This window comes from Salvelinus sp. IW2-2015, unplaced genomic scaffold, assembly GCF_002910315.2.
Source record: "Salvelinus sp. IW2-2015 unplaced genomic scaffold, ASM291031v2 Un_scaffold1745, whole genome shotgun sequence".
NCBI classification, from domain to species: Eukaryota; Metazoa; Chordata; class Actinopteri; order Salmoniformes; family Salmonidae; genus Salvelinus; species Salvelinus sp. IW2-2015.
Window position 1 is genome coordinate 12282 of NW_019943127.1, and position 5777 is coordinate 18058.

General features: G+C 48.3%; 1 pseudogene; it reads left to right on the forward strand.

The window, feature by feature from the left end:
- Positions 1-2998: 2998 nt before the first annotated feature.
- LOC112071849 (beta-1,3-galactosyltransferase 1-like) lies at positions 2999-5509 on the forward strand (annotated as a pseudogene).
- Positions 5510-5777: the final 268 nt, after the last annotated feature.

A 5777-nucleotide genomic window follows, 5' to 3' on the forward strand; every position in this document is an offset into this window, starting at 1 on the left:
CCACTATAGAATCCCCGGAATTGCACTCCGAGAAGGAATGGAATTTCACACTTTTCCGGCTTAAAGTACATGGCTGTTCTAGGAGGGGCGTTTGAGCACTTGTCTGACATGCTTAGTGGTGTTCTTGAAGGGAGCTCGAAAAGATGAGGATGTCCATCACTGTAAAGCAAACACGAAGATGTTAACATATCCCTAAGCCCATCGTTTATGCAGCGCTTGGAACAACAGCCGGAGCGTGGTCAAGGCGAGAGGGCATCAACCGAGTATTGTGTGACCAAGTAGGGGCTTGTTATGAAGCGGTCTTCCACTGCGTGCCCCGTTTTGATCCGCACAAGATGGTATGCGTTCCGCAGGTCAAGCTTAGTGAAGACAACCGGCTTCCTGGAGCAGCTCAAAGGCTGTGGCCATAAGGGTAGCGGGGTAGCGGGTTACGGACGGTTATGGCATCTGAGGTACCGTAGTATGCAAGGTCGTAATCCACGTCTTTGTTGGCACAAAGAAAAACCTTCTCCCGCCGGGAGGTAAGAATGGACGCATGAGGCCTGCTCCAGAGCGGTTTGATGTAGGTATCCATAGCAGCTCGTTCGGGCGGAGCAAGGGAAAAGGATCCGCCCCTGGGAGGGCAGGTCCCCGAAACGGTCGATGGTGCAATCGTAAGGTCTATGGGGTGGTAGTTTTGGTGCCCTCTGTTTGCTAAATACCAGTTTGAGGTCATGGTAACACTCGGGAACTCGGGACAGGTCGATGGATTCTAGAGACTCGGAAGGGGGAACTCGGGAAGGATACAAGTGGCTTTGGCAGTAAGACCCACTGCTTGATAGTGCCACAGACCAGTCGATGTGAGGGTTATGGCTGTGAAGCCGGGATAACCAAGGACGAGAGGGAAACTCGGGACAGGAGATCAGATGAAAGTTCATCACTTCCTGGTGTTGGGAACTGACAGTCGGCAAGGGGGTAGTGCACGAGTTAACAAGTCCGATCCAAAGGCTTCTATCCATCGTAGTACCCTATGGGGGTCACTCAGAGGTTAGAAGGAAGCCATTCTCTTTCGGCCCAGACGCCCATCCATGAAGTTACCTGCGGCTTCCAGAGTCTCCCAAGGCTTTGAAGAGAAAACTGTGGGTCGTCCAGGAAAGGGTAACTGGAATGAGCCCGGCGGGAGTTGATGGAGGGAGGAGGTTAATTTTCCCGTTACAGTCGCTCCCAGGCTTGCACGGGAAGAGTGCGTTTCCTGGACCGGGGACACGTGGAGCGGGAGAAATGGCTCCGGTTTGCCGCAATTAGACAGCCATCGCTCCTCACCGGCGGATGCTCCTCTCAGCCTGGGAGATGCATCCAGACCTGCATGGGTTCTGTGGAGCCAGCGAGGATAAAGGTGGAGACTCGGAGCTGGAACCGGATAGGAGGCTAAGGTGCAGCGGTCTATACGGTTGAGTTCCTCTCTTCTCTCTTCAGACGCTGGTTTATGCGTGAAGCCATACTTCGAATAAGGGACTCGAGGTTGTCCGGTGGGTCCCTGAGTGGCCAGTGTCATCTTGGACGGTGTCACAAGAAAAGACCCTCAAAAAACCACACTGTGAAAGCCTCGTCGGTTCAGCCACTTGCTGCTGCCACCGGTGCGGAACTGGATGGCATAGTCCGTCAACGCTGCGCCGACCTTGGCGAGAGTCAGGAGCTGTTTGGCTGAGTCAGGGCCGTTGGTAGGCAAGGACCTTGAAACATCGCTTTGAATTCTTCAGCAAAGGTCAGAAGGTAGCTGGCACAGCAGGGCTTTGGGCACCCAACACAGCAGTAAGCCCAGGCTACGGGTTTTTCCGACAGCAGGGTGATGATATATGCCTAATCTTGGTCCGGTCCGGTGGGAACGACGATGGTCTGCAGCTCAAAGGAGAGAGAACATTGGGTGAAAAACCCATACATAACACTCGGATCCCCTGGAGAACGTTGGGAGGCGGTAGTACGAGGTTCAGCCAGGGGGTTAACTGCCAGGGGCACTTGAATCTGATGAACTGGAGCAGAGGGCGGTTTGCGGAGAAAGTCTGCCTTAATGGAAGTCAGCATCTCTGACAGGAAGTTGAGAATGTCTAGCCATTAAGGCCTCTTGCCTGAACCCAGAGCAGCTTCGTGGGTTGGACAAGTCCCCTCGTGGTTGGAACAGCATGGAAAAAAGTTCCTGGGGTATTGGGCTCTGGGTTTCATTATAAGGGCTCGGTTTTGTCAGGACCCGGTGCGAAGAAACATCACTAATAATCGTGCAGACACCCAGAAGATGAAGGCAGACACAGCAAGTACTAGAGATGGTGGTTTAATAAAGAACAAATCTTCAGGCACCGAAACTTAAATCCACAATGTCCGAAAAATAAGCCAAGAGGCACAAAACTGGAAATCCGTCCAAAATACAAAAGAACTCCACAAAGTGGTAAAAAACAGCAGGGGAAAAAACATCTCAAAGACTACTCAAAATATACAGCAAGGAATAAACAGAGAACCTCTGGAAAATCAATAAACGAAATATCTGTAAAGAACAAGGCTTGGGGCTGAGGCTGGGTGCTACTTACAAAACTGAGCAAGGGAACTCGAGGAACACAGGGTTTATAATACTATAGGGAATGACCTAACAGGTGAAACATAATTAGAGCAAGAAAAACAAAAGGTACAAACAGGTGAATGGGAACTCTAGTGACCAAAACCCGAACAGTTTGCCAAAACCTTGACATCGTTGAACGTTGGTTTGTGGAAAAATATTAAAACGGACTACAGGCAATGTATTGGAAGACTTCGACAGATGTTGTTCTTAAAATAATCAGAAAAGTATGATAGCTAATATTTCTGAAATCATAATATAAACTTTCATGACAGAAGTTAAAATATATTATATATCCCGCACCTTCTTCTGATCTCTTTCTCTCTCTCAGACACACACAGGTGACAGGTGGTTGTAAATGTGGACATTGACAGTGATAAGTACTTGTTGACATTAGTTCAAGGTCTTAAAAGTCATACTTACTTTCTGTTTGTAACACTTCATGACACATAACTGACAGAAAAAAAGTGGCTCCCATGAAAGTGATGGCAACAACACAGGAAACCACAGAGAAAGCAGCTGAATTACTGACATGCTGAGGCCCATAAAGTCAGACAGCAGCCCTCCCACCTATGCTCCACCCACTGCCAATCAACCTACAACCAGAGACAGACAGAGAAAGCGATACATCTCACTGGCTCTTTTTCCTGGTTCATTTGCAGTCAGCGAAACAAGCAGAACAGACCCAGCTACTATCGCAATTGGTGTTTATGGGAGAACCACCCCTTTAAGCAGAGCCTGGAACGGTGACCAAGGTAAATGGACAACGGTAAACGGCGTCTTCATTTATCTGAAACGTAATAAAGCCCTTTTTTTTTTAAATAGTCGTTGACATTCAGAGAGCTGACATTCTGAGCCTCAAGTCGGTAGATTATCATATCTCTGTCAGACCTTTATACACCCTCTTTGCTACAATCTAACCCAAGTGCATGATGGGGGTCTGCCACAACTTCTGGACCCAGCGCCCCCCACCTGACGCCCATGATGCCCAGCCCCTCATCGCTAAACAATGGTGAGCCAAAGTGGGGGGGGCTTCTCTTCTAAACACTGAATATTCAAATCAAATCTAGTGTACGATGTTGATTGGTTGTATACAGTATGATGAAGTGAACATAGTTCATATGTAAAAAGAAAAAAAAAAAAAACATCTTATATCATACAAACTATATAAAATACATTAACTTGCATTGTGAATTTAAACCAATGTATGGAGTAGTGAATCAATTAGAGAAACAGTGGTCAGACACTGACAGTAGTTGTATTTTATCTCAACCTTGTGTTTCAGCAGTACTGATGATAGCCAGCAGGAGGCAGACAGGACACAACTCAAAAAGAGACGCTGCTTTCGCACCAGCCGCCTGTTTCTGTTCCTGGTCGTGATGATGATTGTGGTCATCCTGGTAGTTGACCTCAAAGACTGCATCTCACCTTCAACAACCAATCCAGCAGGAAACATGTCAGTTACGATTCTGGCCACTCCTCCTCCTCCGTATGTGTCCCCAGGACCGTACCATGTAGAATACCCATCAGAGTACATCTTCATCCTGGATGAGCCAGAGAKATGCCGGGAGCAGAACCCCTTCCTGGTTCTGATGGTGCCAGTGGCGCCCTATAACAGGGACGCTCGTGATGCCGTCCGCAGTACTTGGGGCAGTGAGAGGCAGGTACTGGGCAAAGAGGTTCGTCTGTTCTTCCTGCTGGGACTGTCCAGTGGAGAGGAGACAGAGCAGCTCCAGGAGAAGGTGCTGCAGGAGAGCAAAGAGCACCAGCATCTGCTGCAGAGCGACTTCATAGACAGCTACAAAACCTGACCATCAAGACCATGGTGATGATGGAGTGGCTGAGCTCTCGCTGCCCCAACGCCTCCTACGCCATGAAGATCGACTCAGACATGTTCCTCAATGTGAACACCTTGGTCAACATGCTGCTTCACGCTCCAAAGCAGAACTACCAGACTGGACTAGTGGCCCAATCGGCCGCCGTTCTAAGAGACCAACTCCAAATGGTATCTTCCAATCGAGGTGTTCCTGAACCGGTATATCCACCTTACGCTCTGGGCCTGGGCTATGTCTTCACCTTAGACCTCCCCAGGAAGCTGGTGGAGGTGTCCAGGCATGTTAAAGCCGTCTACATAGAGGATGTGTATCTGGGACTGTGTATGAAACACCTGGGCATCCGGCCTACTGACCCCCCAGTGGAAACCTCTTCCAGGTTTCCCCTGTGGCTTATGACCGCTGCACCTACTCACGGCTGATAGCTACCACCACAAACAGTATCACTCACCAGGTCAACGCATGGACAGACTTACACAAACCTGGTCCTATCTGCTGATCTCATACAGTATCACTCACCCAGGTCAACGCATGGACAGACCTACACAAACCTGGGTCCTCCCTGCTGATCTCATACAGTATCACTCACCAGGTCAACGCATGGACAGACCTACACAAACCTGGTTCTCCCTGCTGATCTCATACAGTATCACTCACCAGGTCAACGCATGGACAGACCTACACAAACCTGGTCCTACCTGCTGATCTCATACAGTAGCAGACTGACTGATGTACCAATCACTTCCTCATTGTTTGTTCATACACTAACTAACAAACAAACAAAAAACAGAGAAGGCGGCGCCTCCAGGTGATGGGGAAAGGATATACAGTGCATTTGGAAAGTATTCAGACCCCTTGATTTTTCCACATTTTGTTACGTTACAGACTTATTCTAAAATGGATTGAAGGCAGACACCTTGCTACACCGGTTTTTCATTCAAACGCCTTTTTTAAACAACGACTGAGAGCAGCAGTTATCTGTCTAACATGGACTAAGAAATGGATGCACTGGGTTGGGTCTGTCTGTGGTGAATGTGTGTACTACACTGAAGCAGCAGACACCCAGAACAAGTTAAACGGGTTTATTGTAATAGAGCCTAGTTGGCTGTGTTTAGACAGGCAGCCCAATTCTGATCTTTTTTACACTAAATGTTCATTTGACCAATCATATCTTTTTCAGAGCTGATGTGATGGTCAAAAGTCTAAACACAGCCGCTGCACTGCACTTAATAATCAGGTTTGCACTTTCCCAGAGCGCATCTGTAACAGGTTAATTTGACCCAGCTTCTCACAGCAGGGAAAATAACACTGGAGCAGCAGGACATGTAGATTATAATTAACAACATTTTGGTTGTCGTAGG